Source organism: Triticum urartu, chromosome 4 (genome assembly GCF_003073215.2).
Source record: "Triticum urartu cultivar G1812 chromosome 4, Tu2.1, whole genome shotgun sequence".
NCBI classification, from domain to species: Eukaryota; Viridiplantae; Streptophyta; class Magnoliopsida; order Poales; family Poaceae; genus Triticum; species Triticum urartu.
The window spans coordinates 442,560,293-442,583,199 of record NC_053025.1 but is presented as its reverse complement, the minus strand read 5'-3'; the positions used below and the strand labels follow the sequence as shown (position 1 = coordinate 442,583,199).

Sequence of the window (22,907 nt, the reverse complement as noted above, 5' to 3'; positions counted from 1 at the left end):
ACGCCGACCTCTTCATTGCATTAATGCGCGGCACCGCACCAAGGAACTGCTCCACTAAACTGAAATAGCTGTTCGGCTTTGGCTTTTCCGGCCATAGCTGATCCACGACAGACCTCATGGCGAGTCCAGACAACCTATTTAGTTCAGCCCATTCGGCTAGCTGATCAGTCAATGGAAGCGGACGCTCTAGAACGTTGAATTACGACCAGAATAGCTTGTCCACTTCACGATCACCTTGGAAGTATTTGGCCGCATCGGCAGCGCTCGCCACCAAGTCCATATACGCATCTGTTGAACTCCACAGCCGATCCAGAGGGGCATACCGTGGATCTCCGAACTTCCTCCGTAGCATGAAGGGCTTCCCAGCCGCAATATCCCCGGCTTCCCGCAGCTCCTCCTTCTTTGCTCTCATAGCAGAGCGGGTGTCTTTGTCCGCCATCATGGCCTTCTCAAGGTCCGTTGCCTTCACTCGGTTTTCTTTTTTAAGGAGCCGGCAATGGTCGGTAGTGTCTTTTAATTCTACTGCCATCTTGGCCATCTTCTCTTGGCTCTCGCAATGTGCGGCCTTCTCGGCTTTCAACTCTTCGGCCGCCTTCAAAGCAGCCGCATTACTAATCCTCGCTTGATCCTTGGCTCGGGCAAGTTCTGCCCGCAGGGTTTCCACGGTGGCAGCTCCATCTACAGTCACAACATATTAAAGATACTGACATCATGCTGCTCTTACTATGTGGTGTTCACCAGATAATAACACTTACCCTGTGCCTCGTCAAGCCTCTTGTTAACAAGCCCGATGTTGGCGTCTTCCGCATCCAGTTGCCGTTTTAATTCGGCAAACTCACTAGTCCGGCTAGCCACCGGAGCTTCCACCACCTGCACATAAGGGCAGTCTGGTTATTGCCTGGGACTATGATCCTCTGTTCGCCGCCGTTCTCGATGACAACCAGAGTCTCAGGGGCTACTATCTACACAGGGCACACCAAACATGTGCAGTACTATCACATATTATCTCACGTACCTCAAAGCCTGTCAGTAGACTCATAAAGGCTTCATGTAATCCGCTTTCGGCGGTCGAAATTCTCTCCATCACCGTACCCATCAGTATACGGTGTTCTCCTGAGATGGCCGCTCGCCCCACCAGCTCCCTCAAAACGTCCGACCGCATACCAGACGGTGCCGGACTCTTTTGTTTGCTCTCTTCGGGAGCCGGACGCTGGGGACTTCGGGGGTCTATGGGATTATCTTCTAGCCTCACCAGATCTGGAGAGGCCCTCCGTGACGACACTTCGGGGTCGCCCGCTTCTTGAGCGGAGGAGTCCGGGGGAGGCGTTTCGCTCTCCATCATCTCTGGAAGAAGATCCCCCGAAGACGAGCTCAGCTGAGAGGGGCTAAGGCCCGAACTACAAGATATATGCGGTGGTTATTTTCTCAGAAAAAAGATAGCATACCCTCACTATTAAAGTATTTTGGGTCACTTACGACTCGTTGGAGGGCTGATCCCCCCGCGGACTTTGTACGGCAAAAGCACCCCCCGAGGCAGGACCCTCTGTGGGAGACTTCTTCTCCCGTTTGGAGGCCTCGGCTTCAGGATCCTCGGAAGCAGTCCTTTTCCTCCCCCGGTTATCCTCCTTCATGGAGATGCTCATTCCCTCGGTTGGAACTGGCAGCGATGGGGGCCCGCGTCCGCCCGTATTATCCCCCCCTGTATCTTCCTTCGAGGGCTCCAGGCAAGGTGCGACCTCGAGCATCTTTTCCAATACCGGATTTTCCAAACCCTCAGGGAGGGGGGCCAAACACTGAATCATCTTCACCTTTGTTAGCCAGTCCTGGTCAAAGAGCGAACTCTCAGAAATAACTTCATGATGAATAAAAGACAGTGTGTTCGCCCATATGATTTCTTACTTGTTCGGCGGCGCAGTTACTGCTCAGGCCCACGTCCTCGGTAATATCCGGACACTCTACTTGAGGTCCGAAGAATGACTTGTACATCTCCTCGTGCGTCAGGCCGAGGAAACTTTGAATGGCACGCGGTCCCTCTGGGTTGAACTCCCACAAGCGAAGGGGCCGGTGTTTGCAAGGCTGGACTTGACGAACCAGCATAACTTGTATTACCACAACCAAATTAAAATCTCCCTCGAAGAGATCTCGAATGCGGCTTTGCAGTATAGGCATGTCCTTGGCTGGACCCCAGCTCAGACCTCTGCTAATCCATGACATCAGTTGTGGTGGGGGGCCCGAGCGGAAAGCGGGGGCAGCCTCCCACTTGGCACTTCTGGGAGCCGTGATGTAAAACCACTCCCGTTGCCATAATTCAGACACCTCTGGAAAGGAACCTTTCGGCCATGGAGCTCCTGCCATCTTGCCTATTGATGCACCTCCGCACGCTGCATGTTGCCCCTCGATCACCTTCGGCTTCACTTCAAAGGTCTTGAGCCACAGGCCGAAGTGAGGGGTAATGCGGAGGAAGGCCTCACACACGACGATAAATGTCGAGATGTGGAGAAAGGAGTCCGGAGCTAGATCATGGAAATCTAGCCCGTAATAGAACATCAAACCCCAGACGAAGGGATCTAGAGTGAGGCCTAGGCCTCGGAGGAAGTGGGAGACGAACACGATGTTCTCGTTGGGTTTGGGAGTAGAGACGACCTGCCCTCGAGCAGGCAGCCGATGTGAAACCTCGGCGGTTAGGTATCTGGCCTCCCTCAACTTCTTGATGTCCTCTTACGTAATGGAGGAGGGCATCCATCGGCCTTGAAGGCTAGATCCGGACATGATTGAAGATCCGGAGCACCTAACCTGGGATTTGGGTGTTAGAGCTCGAGGCAGGGGAAAGGTTCGATTGAGCGCGAGAGGGAAAAAGCGAAAACCTTGTCCCTTTATAAAGAGAGTGAATATCAAGCGTCCTCTCCGTAGCCGTTTAGGACTTGCCTATAATCTAGGAGTCCTAGACACGGTTGGGTTACCCACGACCGCATTAATGAGAATCCCGTAATTGGAGGAACACGATCTCTGCTTTGACAAGACGTGTCAAGAAACCACCTCGCGTTATGTGTGGAGCTGGTTGAAGAAAAACGGTTCGAATAATCGCCGGGCCATGACATAACGTTATGCTGCCAAAACAAGTCAGCAAATTGGATTTGCGAAAATATTATTCTCTCTACGGCGGTATGTGGAACTTATTTTGCAGGGTCGGACACTATCCTCGTATTCAAATTCTTCTGTGATGTATTCGGAGAAGGAACCCGCCTTGCAATGCCGAAGACAATACAGTGCGCCGGACTCATCGTCATTGAAGCCTGGTTCAGGGGCTACTGAGGGAGTCCTGGATTAGGGGGTCTCCGGACAGCCGGACTATCTCCATTGGCCGGACTGTTAGACTATGAAGATACAAGATTGAAGACTTTGTCTCGTGTCCGGATGGGACTCTACTTGGCATGGAAGGCAAGCTAGGCAATACGGATATGGATATCTCCTCCTTTGTAACCGACCTTATGTAACCCTAACCCTCTCCGGGGTCTATATAAACCGAAGGGTTTTAGTCCGTAGGACAACAACCATAACATACAATCATACCATATGCTAGCTTCTAGGGTTTAGCCTCTCCGATCTCGTGGTAGATCTACTCTTGTACTACCCATATCATCAAGATTAATCAAGCAGGACGTAGGGTTTTACCTCCATCAAGAGGGCCCGAACCTGGGTAAAACATTGTGTCCCCTGCCTCCTGTTACCATCCATCCTAGACGCACAGTTCGGGACCCCTACCCGAGATCCGCCGGTTTTGACACCGACAGCATTAGTCCCACTCTATGTCAACACAAAATAAATTTGGAAGAAGATGCCAAACCAGTTATTGATCATCAACGATGGCTGAATCCTAAGATGAAAGAAGTGGTAAGAAAGGAAATATTAAAGCTCCTTGAGGTAGGTATAATTTATCCCGTTGCTGATAGTAAGTGGGTAAGTCATGTTCATTGTGTCCCCAAGAAGGGAGGTATTACTGTTGTCCCTAATCATAAAGATGAATTGATTCCGCAAAGAATTATTACAGGTTATAGGATGGTAATTTATTTCTGCAAATTAAATAAGGCTACTAAAAAGGATCATTACCCTTTGCCTTTTATTGATCAAATGCTAGAGATATTATCCAAACATACACATTTTTGCTTTCTAGATGGTTACTATGGCTTCTCTCAAATACCTGTGTCAGCTGATGATCAATCAATGACCACTTTTACTTGCCCTTTTGGTACTTTTGCTTATAGACGTATGCCTTTTGGTTTATGTAATGCACCTACTACCTTTCAAAGATGCATGATGGCTATATTCTCTGACATTTGTGAAAAGATATGTGAGGTTTTCATGGACGATTTCTCCGTTTATGGATCCTCTTTTGATGATTGCTTAAGCAACCTTGATCAAGTTTTGTAGAGATGTGAAGAAACTAATCTTGTCTTGAATTGGGAGAAGTGCCACTTTATGGTTAATGAAGGTATTGTCTTGGGGCATAAAATTTCTGAAAGAGGTATTGAAGTTGATGAAGCTAAAGTTGATGCTATTGAAAAGATGTCGTGTCCCAAGGACATTAAAGGTATAAGAAGCTTCCTCGGTCACGCCAGTTTTTATAGGAGGTTCATTAAGGACTTCTCAAAAATTTCTCGGCCTCTGACTAATCTATTACAAAAAGATATTCCTTTTGTATTTGATGATGATTGTGTAGAAGCATTTGAAATACTTAAGCATTGATTTATGCACCTATTGTTCAGCCACCTGATTGGAATTTACCCTTTGAAATTATGTGTGATGCTAGTGATTATGCTGTAGGTGTTGTTCTAGGGCAAAGAGTTGATAAGAAATTAAATGTTATTCAATATGCTAGTAAAACTCTAGACAGTGCCCAAAGAAATTATGCTACTACTGAAAAGGAATTCTTAGCAGTTGTATTTGCTTGTGATAAGTCCAGACCTTATATTGTTGATACTAAAGTAACTATTCACACTGATCATGCTGCTATTAAATACCTTATGGAAAAGAAAGATGCTAATCCTAGACTTATTAGATGGGTTCTCTTGCTACAAGAATTTGATTTGCATATTATTGATAGAAAGGGAGCTGAGAACCCCGTTGCAGACAACTTGTCTAGGTTAGAAAATGTTCTTGATGACCCACTACCTATTGATGGTAGCTTTCCTGATGAACAATTAAATGTCATAAATGCTTCTCGAATTGCTCTATGGTATGCTGATTATGCTAATTATATTGTTGCTAAATTTATACCACCTAGCTTCACATACCAGCAAAATAAAAAGTTCTTCTATGATTTGAGACATTACTTTTGGGATGACCCACATCTTTATAAAGAAGGAGTAGATGGTATTATTAGATGTTGTGTACCTGAGCATGAACAGGAGCATATCCTACACAAGTGTCACTTTGAGGCTTATGGAGGACACCATGCTGGAGATAGAACTGCACATAAGGTATTGCAATCCGGTTTTTATTGGCCTACTCTCTTCAAGGATGCCCGTAAGTTTGTCTTGTCTTGTGATGAATGTCAAAGAATTGGTAATATTAGTAGACGTCAAGAAATGCCTATGAATTATTCACTTGTTATTGAACCATTTGATGTTTGGGGCTTTGATTATATGGGACCTTTTCCTTCCTCTAATGGGTATACACATATTTTAGTTGTTGTTGATTACGTTACTAAGTGGGTAGAAGCTATTCCAACTAGTAGTGTTGATCATAACACCTCTATTAAGATGCTTAAAGAAGTTATTTTCCTGAGGTTTGGAGTCCCTGGATATTTAATGACTGATGGTGTTTCACATTTTATTCATGGTGCCTTTCGTAAAATGCTTGCTAAGTATGACGTTAATCATAGAATTGCATCTCCTTATCACCCACAGTCAAGTGGTCAAGTAGAATTGAGTAACAGAGAGCTCAAATTAATTTTGCAAAAGACTGTTAATAGATCTAGAAAGAATTGGTCCAAGAAACTTGATGATGCATTATGGGCCTATAGAACTGCATATAAAAATCCTATGGGTATGTCTCCATATAAAATGGTTTATGGTAAAGCATGTCACTTACCTCTTGAATTAGAACATAAGGCATATTGGGCCATTAAAGAGATCAACTATGACTTCAAACTTGCCGGTGAGAAGAGGTTATTTGACATTAGCTCACTTGATTAATGGAGAACCCAAGCTTATGAAAATGCCAAGCTGTTTAAAGAAAAAGTTAAAAGATGGCATGACAAAAGGATACAAAAGTGTGAGTTCAACGTAGGTGATTATGTATTGCTATACAAATCTCGTTTAAGATTTTTTGCAGGCAAACTTCTCTCTAAATGGGAAGGTCCTTACGTTATCGAGGAGGTCTATCGTTCCGATGCCATAAAAATCAACAACTTCAAAGGCACAAATCCGAAGGTGGTGAATGGTCAAAGAATTAAACATTATATCTCAGGTAATCCCATAAATGTTTAAACTAATGTTATTGAAACCATAACCCCGTAGGAATACATAAGGGACACTTTCCGGAACGTTTCAGACTCCGAAAAGGAATAGGTACGTGGTACGGTAAGTAAACCGACTCCAAAATAGTTCTAATGGCAATATTTCTCCATTTTGGAATATTTAGAAAAATAGGAAAATAAGAAGCAGACCAGAATGGACACGAGGCTCCCACGAGGGTGGGAGGCGCGCCCTACCCCCCTGGGCGCGCCCCCTGCCTCGTGGGCACCTCGTGCGCTCTCCGGACTCCGTTTTCTTGCAAGATACTTCTTTTAGTTGGTAAAAATTCATTATATAATCTCCTGAAGGTTTTGACCACCGTATCACGCAAATATCTCTTGTCATTGTTTCAAGCTGTTTTTCTGACAGATCTAGGTCGTCATGTCATTTCCAAGCTCCCCCAAGGACAAGTTCTTCGAGAAGGTCATCAACCCCTACCCCGCGGAGGTGCTGCAACACCCTCAAACCATTGAGATGCGTGAGGGGTTGTTGCACATCCGCAATGCTGAGGGACCAAGGAGGACTGGAAGCACGGAGGCAAGGCTCGAGGCATTGGAGCAACAAGTTTTCAAGTGTCAGGAGATGGTGGAGCGTGGACTCGACTCCAATCACATTATGATCACGGAGTTCACCAACAACCACAAGTTGGACGTCAAGGACATTGGGGAGGCCGTCTTCAAACTTCATGAGAAAATCAAGCACCTCCAAGCCCAGATCTATGACCTGCAAAACCAAAACTGTGAGTATGAATATAGATTCAAGAGGATGAGTTTGGCTGCAGATTTGAGGATTCAGGAGACTCGATCATCCTTCTATAATAGTGAGACTATGCCTTGGAAGAGGGACGACAAGCCTACATCATCAACAACTCCACCTTCCTCGCCAACAAAGAAGAACTGAGTATCTGGTATGGGCACTCTCCTTGGCAACTGCCAAGCTTGGGGGAGTGCCCCGGTATCGTATCACCATCACTTCTATCTTTACCGTTTTTCTTAGTTCGATCCTTTTAGTAATATCTTGATCTAGTAGAATAAAGTTTTAGTATGATCTAGTTGTGAGTTTTGCTTTATGATCCCTCTATGTAATCGAGTCCGTCAGCTATATAATAAAGATTAGTGTTGAGTCAAGGGCTTGATTATTTTGCTATGATCTTGAGGGAATTAAATAAAATAAAAGAGAAGAAATAAAAAGAAACAAAGAGATCATATGGATCTTATGGAAAGTAATGAGCTCACATATAAAGAGTATGATGAATAAAAGTTGTTGGGAGTTGACAAACATAGTTTTGGTCATCGTTGCAATGAATAGGAAGTAATAAAGAAAGAGAGGTTCACATATAAATATACTATCTTGGACATCTTTTATGATTGTGAGCACTCATTAAAGTATGACATGCTAAGAGTTGACGTTGGACAAGGAAGACAACGTAATGGGTTATGTTTTCTTACATCTGAGATAAATTATATTGTCATGGATCATCCAACATGTGGAGCTTGCCTTTCCCTCTCATGCTAGCCAATTTCTTCGCACCAAGTAGAGATACTACTTGTGCTTCCAATATCCCTAAACCCAGTTTTGCCATGAGAGTGCACCATACCTACCTATGGATTGAGTAAGATCCTTCAAGTAAGTTGCCATTGGTGCAAGCAATAAAAATTGCTCTCTAAATATGTATGACTTATTAGTGCAAAGAAAATAAGCTTTATACGATCTTGTGATATGGAAGAAATAAAAGCGACGGACTGCATAATAAAGGTCCATATCACAAGTGGCAATATAAAGTGACGTTCTTTCGCATTAAGATTTTGTGCATCCAACTATAAAAGCGCATGACAACCTCTGCTTCCCTCTGCGAAGGGCCTATCTTTTACTTTTATCTTCTACCTTACATAAGAGTCTTGGTGATCTTCACCTTTCCTTTTTACATTTTATCCTTTGGCAAGCACAATGTGTTGGAAAGATCCTGATATATATAGCTAATTGGATGTGAGTCTTCATGAACTATTATCGTTGACATTACCCTTGAGGTAAAACATTGGGAGGCAAAACTATAAGCCCCTATCTTTCTATGTGTCCGATTAAGACTTCATACCCATAAATACTGCATGAGTGTTAGCAATTGTGAAAGACTAAAAGATGGTTGAGTATGTGGACTTGCTGAAAAGCTCTTATATTGACTCTTTCCTATGTTATGATAAATTGCAATTGCCTCAATGACTGAGATTAGAGTTTGTTTGTTCTCAATGAGGGTTATGATTCATAGTTGAAATTGTGATTGAATTGTTACTTTAGCATAAGAGATCATATGACAATATATATATATGTTGCTGTTCTAAGAATGATCATGATGCCCTCATGTCCGTATTTTATTTTTATTGACACCTCTATCTCTAAACATGTGGACATATTTTTCGATTTCGGCTTTCGCTTGAGGACACGCGAGGTCTAAGCTTGGGGGAGTTGATACATCCATTTTGCATCATGCTTTTATATCGATATTTATTGCATTATGGGCCTACACATTATGTCACAATACTTATCCTATTCTCTCTTATTTTACAAGGTTTACATGAAGAGGGAGAATGCCGGCAGCTGGGATTCTGGGCTGGAAAAGGAGAAAATATTATAGACCTATTCTGCACAGCTCCAAAAGTCCTGAAACTTCACGGAAGCTATTTGCAGAATATATAAAAAATACTGAGCGCAAGAAGTTCCAGAGGGGGGCCTCACCCTAGCCACGAGGGTGGGGGGCGCGCCCTACCCCCCTGGGCGCGTCCCCTGCCTCGTGGGCCCCCTGGTGGCCCTCCGATGCCCATCTTCTTCTATATGGAGTCTTTCGTCGAGGAAAAAATCATAAGCAAGCTTTTGGGACGAGACTCCGCCGCCACGAGGCAGAACCTTGGCGGAACCAATCTAGGGCTCCGGTGGAGCTGTTCTGCCGGGGAAACTTTCCTCCGGGAGGGGGAAATCATCACCAACGATCCTCTCGTCGGAAGGGGGTCAATCTCCATCAACATCTTCACCAGCACCATCTCATCTCAAACCCTAGTTCATCTCTTGTATCCAATCTTTGTATCCAAACCTTAGATTGGTACCTGTGGGTTGCTAGTAGTGTTGATTACTCCTTGTAGTTGATGCTAGTTTATTTACTTGGTGGAAGATCATATGTTCAGATCCGTTATGCATATTAATACCCCTCTGATTATGAACATGAATATGCTTTGTGAGTAGTTACGTTTGTTCCCGAGGACATGGGAGAAGTCTTGCTATTAGTAGTCATGTGAATTTCGTATTCGTTCGATATTTTGATGAGATGTATGTTGTCATCCCTCTAGTGGTGTCATGTGAACGTCGACTACATGACACTTCACCATTGTTTGGTCCTAGAGGGAGCTATTGGGAAGTAATAAGTAGATGATGGATTGCTAGAGTGATAGAAGCTTAAACCCCCAGTTTATCCGTTGCTTCGTAAGGGGCTAATTTGGATCCATTTGTTTCATGTTATGGTTAGGTTTACCTTAATACGTCTGTTGTGGCAGATGCTTGCAATAAGGGTTAATCATAAGTGGGATGCTTGTCCAAGTAAGGGCAGTACCCAAGAACTGGTCCACCCACATATCAGATTATCAAAGTACCAAACGCGAATCATATGAGCGTGATGAAAACTAGCTTGACGATAATTCCCATGTGTCCTCGGGAGCGCTTTCCTTCATATAAGAGTTTGTCCAGGCTTGTCCTTTGCTACAAAAAGGATTGGGACACCTTGTTGCACCTTATTTACTTTTATTACTTGCTACTCGTTACCAATTACCTTATCACAAAACTATATGTTACCGATAATTTCAGTGCTTGCGGAGAATACCTTGCTGAAAACCGCTTATCATTTCCTTCTGCTCCTCGTTGGGTTCGATACTCTTACTTATTGAAAGGACTACGATAGATCCCCTACACTTGTGGGTCATCATTGGTGGAGGAGAAGGGTTATCCGTTTGCCTCTTTCTACAGCTGAGCTACTTTCATATACACTCCTACCAATCACATCGCCTTATTTTGCCTTTTCCATCTTGCTTTTCATCCAGGCAAGCCACGGCGTAGTTTTGCCCTTGGCGATGGCAAGCCTTCCGTTTTCCATGCTCGCTTATAGCACCAAGCGTCCAAGTGGGAACGGAGGAACGTGTGATTAGATAAGAGATATGATAAAATAATAGAATAGTCAAACAATCCAAATCAGAATAGGAGAAGCAATGGGCATACATCGTAATATCTCACTCACTGCATCCTACTTACACATGCCCCACCACCAACTTCAAGGTGTTATAATTTTACTCTTGAAATTACCAGACATTTCTATCATTTTAATTTTCTCTAACAATTTAAAAATTTACCCTTAAGACATACGGGCGCAGCAACGCGTGCATTTATGTTCTAGTATCTACGTGTTATGCACTGGGAAGAACCTTGGTGCTGCCTCTATCGTTCACGCTCATCCATGTATGCTCCAGATTAGTTTGGTCGTCTCAAAGATCACTTACGCATGTTGACCGCTCGAGGCACCGTTACCCGGGCCGCTGCTCCTCGGAACGAGTAAGGCATGCGGTGAGTAATCGGGCCTTACTAGTCGAACGGACGCTGGGCCCAATCGTTCGCAGCTAGCCCAGTTCAATGCGAGCACCATCCAGCATGTTCATCCTTGTCCCAGCCCTGTGCTCCTCCCCTGTTCGTCGGTGCTGCGCCGCCGCCGTCTTGCGTCCCGGCGGCGAGCATCTAAGACACGTGTGCCTGGGGGTCGGCGCTCTATTATTCCTTCGTAGGCTCCCGCAGGTGAGTCCCTTCTTTCCCATGGCCTGCCCTACTGCGTTGTTCGTGTTCCATTGCAATTGCGGCGGCCGCATGCAGCGTCGGCGTACACCCTTGTTTTTCCGCCGCATTCGTCGACCTCCATGCCCTGGCAGTTGTACCACCCCACAGGTCTACATTCGTCGGACTTTTACATCTGCTTTGACCATGCGAATCATCATTTTCAAAGAGAAGCGGCGGCCGAACCATGGTAGTGATGGATCATTGGTCGCCCTTCTGAAACTGCTGCTATTGGTGGAGGAGAAGGGTTATCCATTTGCCTCTTTCTACAGCTGAGCTACTTTCATATATATACTCCTACCAATCACATCGCCTTATTTTGCCTTTTCCATCTTGCTTTTCATCCAGGCAAGCCACGGCGTGGTTTTGCCCTTGGCGATGGCAAGCCTTTCGTTTTCCATGCTCGCTTATAGCACCAAGTGTCCAAGCGGGAACGGAGGAACATGTGATTAGATAAGAGATATGAGAAAATAATATAATAGTCAAACAATCCAAATCAGAATAGGAGAAGCAATGGGCATACATTGTAATATCTCACGGACGCGGCGTTTTTGGCCGTACTACCATATGATCCCATTATCCCGCTCGTCCAGAAGGCCTGATCGGCAGGTGCGCGGCATTTAAGGCTCAGTCGGTGCGAGCGCTGGAAAAAGCCGTATTGCAAGCGGCGCGGGAGCGGAGACCGTAGAAGCGTACGCAGCTAGTATGCCAGTCCGTATGTCTGACACAGGTCGGACCCGCGCGGGGTGAACGGGGATGAAAAGCGGACTGGTGGTCTCGGTGTTGATTGTCGGTAGTGGACCATGGTCCAGATTTTTTCGACACGTACGATGAACTAAAAAAACGTGGCGTCACGGAGTACTCGCCAGACACATAACTCGGCCGGGTGACGTCGATCCAAAAAGCACGGGCGCAGGCTGGGGGGTGAGAAAAAGGGGCAGGGGAAAAAACAGAGAAGTGGTGTGCTACGATGGAAGTACATGTGACTGGGGCGACGACGGCGGCGGCGACAGAGCCGGCAACAGCGCCCGGGGATTTCCCTCTGCATCCGGTCTGCAGGTACATTCTCTCCATCGACTACACCGAGTTGGGCGTGGTGTCCCTCGCTGGGTGCAGTTCGGCGTGCCTGGATGACAGATCTGGCGGTCGTGTGCAGGTTGCCTATCTTCCGGTCGCCGCCGGGCTCTCCGGTGATTTCGCTGGAGGACGACGGGAGCGAGGTGCACGGAGGTGTATTCGGAGCTGTTGGGGATTCTTCAGTTGCTGCACATGACAGTTGTGGGGGGGCGCCGGCTGAAGCGAGCGGTGATAGCGCGCCGGCGGAGTCCGGCGAGTCGGCCGTGAAGCCAGATCCGAAGACGCCTGGATGGATTAGGAGGTACATGGCTTACAGAAATCAGTTTAGACCTCCAGCGTCCTGATTGTTTGTTATTTCGTCAGTACGACTAGGTATAAAATTATCGTATATGTTCCTGAAGACACTGGGCAATTAAGCTTACGAATGTGGGCGATTTAGGGGGGATATCCATACAGCCTTTGTTTGGCTACTTTACTTGCATGACACAGCCCTTCACGTTTAGAAATTTAGATAGCATAGTTTCAGGTAGAAACAAAAAGGGAAGTAAAAATGTGGCATGGGAGAGCTACCTGGGTGGGTTTAGAGTTGAAGATGAAGTCGTAATTGTATGATACTGAATGGAGCTAGACCAAGGGGAGGGGGTAGTGCCAGGGTGTGCAATTCCTTTACTTTGTTAGGGTGATAGAACAGGCAATAGGACGCAGTGGCGATGACATATCTTATGCCTGCGTTGTAATATTGCACACAAAATACATGTAGAGTACGTGTTGGCGCTAATCCAATCGAGAGGACACCATGTCCCGGGAGGATGGGTGCCCTGGAGAAATCCATCAGAGGTTTCGCGGAAAGAGAAGGAGATGACGTGGTGAAGCCTGAACTTGGGACGACATTCGACTCACTGACAGAAGCGTATGACTTCTACAATTTGTATTCGTGGGAGAATGGGTTCGGCATCAGATACGGCAAGAGCAGACTGAACCCAGACAAGAGGAAAACAATGCAAGAGATTGTGTGTGGATGCTTGGTAAGTAGTTGTTTAAACAGAACACATCTCTCACGGATTGTCAATTACTGGCGCGTGCTGACGTGGAAACACTGTTCTGTTTATGTTTGGATCAGGGGAAACCATTGAGGGAGAACTCACGGTCGTGTCGATGTGAGTGCCCTGCTATGATTAGGTTGTTAAGGACATCCGACAATGGGTGGTATATTACTGAGCAGAGTTAAGCACAACCATGTGTTGACTCCAAATTGTGGGGAGATGTTGCACTGGCCTTCTCACAAACACATAGATGTGTACACTAGGGACCTGATTCGGAACCTAAGAAAGAACAACATCAACCTAAGCAAGGTGTACAGCATCATCAGGGGGTTCTTTGGTACGGTCGAGAATGTACCATTCACGAAGAGATCTCTGAGGCACCTGTGTGGCCAGATAAGCCGGGAGGAAGCTGACGATGATGTTCAGAAAACAATTGAGGTGTTTGATGAGCTAGGGGCGAAAGATCTGGAGTTCTTATTTAGGGTACAAGCGGATGAACAGAGCAAAATAAGGAATCTAATGTGGGCAAGTGGAGATAGTCGGTTGAAGTACAAATTTTTTGGGGATGTCATGACGTTCGACACTACTTACAGGACGAACTTGTACGATATGCCGTTTGGTCTATTCGTTGGGGTGAACAACCACTACCAGAGCATACTCCTAGGTGGGGTGCTGTTGAGAGATGAACAGGTTGAGAGCTTTGAGTGGGTGTTCACAGAGTTTGTGAGGATGATGGGCGGTGTGGCACCCCGAACCATACTAACAGGTGAGTTGGTAGGGCAATTTTCATTTTTCATATTTCGTTTTGGGTTCATTAGTGCCATCAATTATACTCACGCGTGAGCCGGTCAAAAATGCAGATCAGTGCCGGGCTATGGAGGTCGCTATTAAGAATGTACTTCCTAACACGGTGCATCGGTGGTGTAAGTGGCATGTGTTGAAGAAAGCCAAGGAAAGTTTGGGCGCAATGTTTGCGAAAAGAAATGAGTTTAGGCAGGAATTTCATAAAGTGGTGGACCACATGCTCACGGTAGAGGAGTTTGAGGAGGCTTGGTCACAACTGCTGGAGAAGCACAATCTAAAAACACACCAGTATATGACAAATCTATTTGAGATCAGAGAAAAATGGGCAAAGCCGTACTTCAAGGGTGTGTTCTGCGCCAAGATGACGAGCACACAGCGGAGCGAGCGTGCGAACCATATGCTGAAGAGCTACGTCCCTCCGGGTTCTCCGATGCACAAGTTCGTGAGGTAATACATGAGGTTGCAGTTTGACCGTGCATCAGACGAAAGTTACAAGGAAAAGCGAACGAAGCTGGTAAGTTAGCTGGTAAATAGGCAAGCAAATATTTTTTTTTTGATTGTGACTAATAACTGAAGCATTCCGTGGACTCAGGGCGGTGTGGTGTTGCGAACGAACTCTTCAATAGAGATAGATGCAAGTAAGATATACATGCGGGCAATGTTCGAGCAGTTCGGACAAATCCTGTACGAGGCTGGAGGCTATCGAGTAGAAGAGATCGAGAAGCACTCTCTGTACAAGGCGATGCACACCAGGCCAGAGAAGCGAGAGAAGTGGAGCAGAGTAGTCTTCATGGTGAAAATGCTAAGTGGCGGTGAGGAGTTTGAGTGCGAATGTGGTTTGTTCGAGCACATGGGCATGCTGTGCTGCCATGTTCTGAAGGTAGTAATGGAACACTGGATTTAATCGCAACACGTCTCGTTGATAACTGCATATTAAGTGCCAATTCCTGTGTTTTGCATGCTAGGTGATGGACTACTTGGGGATGACAACAATTCCAAAGAAACACATAGTCAAGAGATGGATGAAGGATGCAAGGGACATTTTTCCTGAGCACCTGCAGCACTACCAGAAAGATCAGATAATGACTAGCACGCTCACATTCAGGCACAACCGAATGTACGTGCAAGTGCTAGAGCTGGTCAGGTTGGGAGATGCCAGTGTCAAGGCGTACGGTACTTTGATGGGCTTGTTCAAGCAAGCCATGACTGTTATGGCACCGTACGACATGCAGAGGGACGGGCTGGGCCTGGAAGACCGTGGCCATAACAGGAAGCAAGCAAATGGAGTCGTCGGCAAACGGGATAATGTGGAAAAAACCAAGAATCAAGATGAGGGGAGCGCCTTGGCGGGCCTTGAACCTCTAGCTAAGAAGAGGAATGCAGGTCACCCCACCAATGCTAGAGACAGGCCACCATACGAAGGCCTTAGCAAGAGGAGCAGATTTTGCAGTATTTGCAAGGTACCAGGACACAAGAAGACTACATGCCCGCAACGAGGAGACGCGCCGAAGGTGCCCAGGAAACAAGGTAGATGCAGCAACTGTGGTGTGGCGGGACATAGGAAAAACACGTGCGACAGAGTTGGGGGCGACCAAGCTGATCAGCAGCAGTAGTGCGACGGCTGAAATTTTCTCCTAACTGTAGAAGCATGAGGCTAGAAAATCTTCACATTTCGAGATGAGAAACATTGTACTAGTGTTAGCAAACTAAGCGGCTGTCCCAATAAGGTGTTTGAATAGTTTGGTTTGATATAAGGCAAACCGCGGTGTAGCTACATTTACCGTCCGATATGTTTGTCCCAGAGAAAATACATGTGCCCATAGTATGGATGTCCTGAGAAGCTAGGTTGTTGACATCTGGCAGGCCATACAGTGCAGCGTGGGGGGAGGTGTAATCAGTTTGAGAGTTCAAAATTCAAACTTAGTGCGGGCGGGATGTGTTGGAAATATGCCCTGGAGGCAATAATAAATTGATTATTATTATATTTCCTTGTTCATGATAATCGTTTAGTATCCATGCTAGAATTGTATTGATAGGAAACTCAGATACATGTGTGGATACATAGACAACACCATGTCCCTAGTAAGCCTCTAGTTGACTGGCTCGTTGATCAATAGATGGTTAAGGTTTCCTGACCATGGACATTGGATGTCGTTGATAACGGGATCACATCATTAGGAGAATGATGTGATGGACAAGACCCAATCCTAAGCCTAGCACAAAGATCGTGTAGTTCGTATGCTAAAGCTTTTCTAATGTCAAGTATCATTTCCTTAGACCATGAGATTGTGCAACTCCCGGATACCGTAGGAATACTTTGGGTGTGCCAAACGTCACAACGTAACTGGGTGGCTATAAAGGTACACTACAGGTATCTCCAAAAGTGTCTGTTGGGTTGGTACGAATCGAGACTGGGATTTTTCACTCCGTGTGACAGAGAGGTATCTCTGGGCCCACTCGGTAGGACATAATCATAATGTGCACAATGTGATCAAGGAGTTGATCACGGGATGATGTGTTACGGAACGAGTAAAGAGACTTGCCGGTAACGAGATTGAACAAGGGATCGGGATACCGACGATCGAATCTCGGGCAAGTACAATACCGCTAGACAAAGGGAATTGTATACGAGATTGATCGAATCCTCGACATCGTGGTTCATCCGATGAGATCATCGTGGAACATGTGGTAACCAACATGGGTATCCAGATCCCGCTATTGGTTATTAACCGGAGAACGTCTCGGTCATGTCTGCATGGTTCCCGAACCCGTAGGGTCTACACACTTAAGGTTCGATGACGCTAGGGTTATAAGGAATAGATATACGTGGTTACCGAATGTTGTTCGGAGTCCCGGATGAGATCCCGAACGTCACAAGGAGTTCTGGAATGGTCCGGAGGTAAAGATTTATATATGGGAAGTCCTGTTTTGGTCACCGGAAAAGTTTCGGGTTTTATCGGTAACGTACCGGGACCACCGGGAGGGTCCCGGGGGTCCACCAAGTGGGGCCACAAGCCCCGGAGGGCTGCATGGGCCAAGTGTGGGAGGGGACCAGCCCCAGGTGGGCTGGTGCGCCCCCCCACAAGGGCCCAAGGCACCTAAGGGGAGGAGGGGGGCAAACCCTAAGGGCAGATGGGCCTTAGGGCCCATGCCTGGTGCGCCTCCCTCTCCCCCTCCGCCTGGCCGCCACCCAGATGGGATCCGGGGGCTGCCGCCACCCCTAGGGAGGGAACCCTAGGTGGGGGCGCAGCCCCTCCCCTCCCCCTATATATACTTGAGGTTTGGGCTGCCCAAGACACACGAGTTCCTCTCCTTCTTGGCGCAGCCCTACCCCTCTCCCTCCTCGTCTCTTGCGGTGCTTGGCGAAGCCCTGCTGGAGTACCACGCTCCTCCACCACCACCACGCCATTGTGCTGCTACTGGATGGAGTCTTCCTCAACCTCTCCCTCTCTCCTTGCTGGATCAAGGCATGGGAGACGTCACCGGGCTGTACGTGTGTTGAACGCGGAGGTGCCGTCCGTTCGGCACTAGGATCTCCGGTGATTTGGATCACGACGAGTACAACTCCTTCAACCCCGTTCTCTTGAACGCTTCCGCTTAGCGATCTACAAGGGTATGTAGATGCACTCTCCTTCCCCTTGTTGCTGGTTTCTCCATAGATAGATCTTGGTGACACGTAGGAAAATTTTGAATTTCTGCTACGTTCCCCAACAGTGGCATCATGAGCTAGGTCTATTGCATAGATTCTATGCACGAGTAGAACACAAAGTAGTTGTGGGCGTTGATTTTGTTCAATATGCTTACCGTTACTAGTCCAATCTTGTTTCGGCGGTATTGTGGGATGAAGCGGCCTGGACCGACCTTACACGTACTCTTACGTGAGACAGGTTCCACCGACTGACATGCACTAGTTGCATAAGGTGGCTAGCGGGTGCCAGTCTCTCCCACTTTGGTCAGAACGGATTCGATGAAAAGGGTCCTTATGAAGGGTAAATAGCAATTGGCATATCACGTTGTAGTTTTGTGTAGGTAAGAAACGTTCTTGCTAGAAACCCATAGCAGCCACGTAAACCAAGTAAACAACAATTAGAGGACGTCTAACTTGTTTTTGCAGGGTATGCCATGTGATGTGATATGGCCAAAAGGATGTGATGAATGATATATGTGATGTATGAGATTGATCATGTTCTTGTAATAGGAATCACAACTTACATGTCGATGAGTATGACAACTGGCGGGAGCCATAGGAGTTGTCTTAATTTATTTATGACCTGCGTGTCAACATAAACGTCATGTAATTACTTTACTTTATTGCTAACCGTTAGCTGTAGTAGTAGAAGTAATAGTTGGCGAGACAACTTCATGAAGACACGATGATAGAGATCATGGTGTCATGCCGGTGACAATGATGATCATGGAACCCCGAAGATGGAGATCAAGAGGAGCAAAGTGATGATGGCCATATCATGTCACTATTTGATTGCATGTGATGTTTATGCATCTTATTTGCTTAGAACAACGGTAGTAAATAAGATGATCCCTCATTAAAATTTCAAGAAAGTGTTCCCCCTAACTGTGCACCGTTGCGAAAGTTCGTCGTTTCAAAGCACCACGTGATGATTGGGTGTGATAGATTCTAACGTTCACATACAACGGGTGTAAGACAGATTTACACACGTGAAACACTTAGGTTGACTTGACGAGCCTAGCATGTACAGACATGGCCTCGGAACACAAGAGACCGAAAGGTCGAGCATGAGTCGTATGGTAGATACGATCAACATGAAGATGTTCACCGATGATGACTAGTCCGTCTCACGTGATGATCGTACACGGCCTAGTTGACTCGGATCATGTAATCACTTAGATGACTAGAGGGATGTCTATCTGAGTGGGAGTTCATAAGATGAACTTAATTATCCTGAACATAGTCAAAAGGTCTTCGCAAATTATGTCGTAGCTCGCGCTTCAGTTCTACTGTTTAGATATGTTCCTAGAGAAAATTTAGTTGAAAGATGAAAGTAGCAATTATGCGGACTAGGTCCGTAAACTGAGGATTGTCCTCATTGCTTCATAGAAGGCTTATGTCCTTAATGCACCGCTCAGTGTGCTGAGCCTCGAATGTCGTCTGTGGATGTTGCGAACATCTGACATACACATTTTGATAACTACGTGATAGTTCAGTTAAACGGTTTAGAGTTGAGGTACCGAAGACGTTTTGAAACGTCGCGAAACATATGAGATGTTTCGAGGGCTGAAATTGGGATTTCAGGCTCGTGCCCACGTCAAGAGGTATAAGACCTCCGACGATTTTCTTAGCCTGCAAACTAAGGGAGAAAAGCTCAATTGTTGAGCTTGTGCTCAGATTGTCTGAGTACAACAATCGCTTGAATCGAGTGGGAGTTGATCTTCCAGATGAAATAGTGATGGTTCTCCGAAGTCATTACCACCAAGCTGCTAGAGCTTCGTGATGAACTATAATATATCAGGGACATATATGATGATCCTTGAGATATTCGCGATGTTTGACACCACAAAAGTAGAAATCAAAAAGGAGCATCAATTGTTGATGGTTGGTGAAACCACTAGTTTCAAGAAGGGCAAGGGCAAGAAGGGATACTTCATGAAACGGCAAATCAGCTGCTGTTCTAGTGAAGAAACCCAAAGTTGAACCCAAGCCCGAGACTAAGTGCTTCTGTAATAAGGGGAACAGTCACTGAAGCAGAACCACCCTAGATACTTGGTAGATGAGAAGGCTGGCAAGGTCGACAGAAGTATATTGGATATGCATTATAATGTGTACTTTACTAGTACTCCTAGTAGCACCAGGGTATTAGATACCGGTACGGTTGCTAAGTGTTAGTAACTCGAAACAAAAAAGGCTACGGAATAAACGGAGACTAGATAAAAGGTGAGATGACGATATGTGTTGGAAGTATTTCCAAGGTTGATCAAACATCGCACGCTCCCTCTACCATCGAGATTGGTGTTTGCGTTGAGCATAGACATGATTGGATTATGTCTATCGCAATACGGTTATTCATTTAAGGAGAATAATGGTTACTCTGTTTATTTGAATAATACCTTCAATGGTCTTGCACCTAAAATGAATGGTTTATTGAATCTCGATCGTAGTGATACACATGTTCATGCCAAAAGAGATAAGATAGTAATGATAGTACCACCTACTTGTGGCACTGCCACGTAAGTCATATCGGTATAAAACGCATGAAGAAGCTCCATGTTGATGGATCTTTGGGCTCACTCGTTTTTGAAAAGTTTGAGACATGCGAACCATGTCTATTGGTGTATATGCATGAAGAAACTCCATGCAAATGGACCGTTTGGACTCACTTGATTTTGAATCACTTGAGACATGCAAATCATACCACATGGGCAAGATGACTGAAAGCCTCGTTTTCAGTAAAATGGAACTAGAAAGCAACTTGCTGGAAGTAATACATTTTGATGTGTGCAGTCCAATGAGTGCTGAGGCGTGCAGTGGATATCGTTAAGTTCTTACTTCACAGATGATTTGAGTAGATGTTGAGTATATTTACTTGATGAATCACGAGTCTGAATTATTGAAAGGTTCAAGTAATTTCAGGGTGAAGTTGAAAGATCGTCGTGACAAGAGGATAAAAGATCTATGATATGATCATAGAGATGAATATCTGAATTACGAGTTTGGCACAGAATTAAGACATTGTGGAAATTGTTTCACAACTAATACAGCCTGGAACACCATAGTATGATGGTGTGTCCGAACATCATAACTGCACCCTATTGGATATGATGCATACCATGATGTCTCTTATCAAATTACCACGATAGTTTATGGGTTAGGCATTAGAGACAACCACATTCACTTTAAATAGGGCACCACGTAATTCCGATGAGATGACACCGTATGAACTATGGTTTAGAGAAACCTAAGCTGTCATTTCTTAAAAGTTTGGGGCTGTGACGCTTATGTGAAAAAGTTTCAGGCTGATAAGCTCGAACCCAAAGCGGATAAATGCATCTTCATAGGACACCCAAAACAGTTGGGTATACCTCCTGTCTCAGATCCGAAAGCAATAAGGGATTGTTTCTAGAATCGGGTCCTTTCTCGAGGAAAAGTTTCTCTCGAAAGAATTGAGTGAGAGGATGGTGGAGACTTGATGAGGTTATTGAACCGTCTCTTCAACTAGTGTGTGGCAGGGCACAGGGAGTTGTTCCTGTGGCACCTACACCAATTGAAGTGGAAGCTTATGATAGTGATCATGAAACTTCAGATCAAGTCACTACCAAACCTCGTGGGATGACAAGGATGCGTACTACTTCAGAGTGGTACGTAATCCTGTCTTGGAAGTCATGTTGCTAGACAACAATGAACCTACGAGCTATGGAGAAGCGATGGTGGGCCTGGATTCCGATAAATGGCTCGAGGCCATAAAATCCGAGAGAGGATCCATGTATGAAAACAAAGTGTAGACTTTGGTAGAATGGCTCGATGGTCATAAGGCTGTTGAGTATAGATGGATTTTTAAAAGGAAGACGGACAATGATGGTAAGTATCACCATTAAGAAAGCTCGACTTGTCGTTAAGATGTTTTCCGACAAGTTCAAGGAGTTGACTACGATGAGACTTTCTCACTCGTAGCGATGCTAAGAGTCTGTTGGAATTATATTAGCGATTACTGCATTATTTATGAAATCTTGCAGACAGGATGCCAAAACATTGTTTCCTCGACGATTTTCTTGAGGAAAGGTTGTATGTGATACAACCGGAAGGTTTTGTCAATCCTGAAAGATGCTAACAAGTATGCAAAGCTCCATCAATCCTTCTAAGGACTGGAGTAAGCATCTCGGAGTTGGAATGTATGCTTTGATGAGATGATCAAAGTTTTTGGGTGTATACAAAGTTTATGAGAAACTTGTATTTCCAAAGAAGTGAGTGGGAGCACTATAGAATTTCTGATGAGTATATGTTGTTGACATATTGTTGATCAGAAATGACGTAGAATTTCTGGAAAGCATATAGGGTTATTTGGAAAGTGTTTTTCAATGGAAAGCCTGGATTAAGCTACTTGAACATTGAGCATCAAGATCTATATGGATAGATCAAAACGCTTAATGGTACTTTCAAATGAGCACATACCTTGACATGATCTTGAAGGTGTTCAAGATGGATCAGTCAAAGAAGGAGTTCTTGGCTGAGTTGTAAGGTATGAGGTTAAGACTTAAAGCTCGACCACGGCAGAAGAAAGAGGAAGGACGAAGGTTGTCCCCTATGCTTTTGTCATAGGCTCTATACGGTATGCCATGCTGAGTACCGCACCTGATGTGTGCCTTGCCACATATCTGGCAAGAGGGTACAAAGGTAATCTAGGATTAGATCACCAGATAGCGGTCTAAATTATCCTTAGAGGAATAAGGATATGTTTCTCGGTTATGGAGGTGATAAAGAGTTCGACGTAAAGAGTTACGTCGATGCAAGCTTAACACCTATCCGGATAGCTCTGAGTAGAGATACCAGATACGTATAATGGAGCAACAATTTAGAATAGCTCCAAGTAGGACAGTTATTTGAAATGGCTCCAAATGTAGCGTAGTAGTTGCATCTACA

At 45.4% G+C, this 22,907-nt stretch overlaps 1 pseudogene; it reads left to right on the top strand.

Annotated features, from left to right (window-relative positions):
• Positions 1–13,258: 13,258 nt before the first annotated feature.
• On the top strand, positions 13,259–15,909 carry LOC125554787 (annotated as a pseudogene).
• Positions 15,910–22,907: the final 6,998 nt, after the last annotated feature.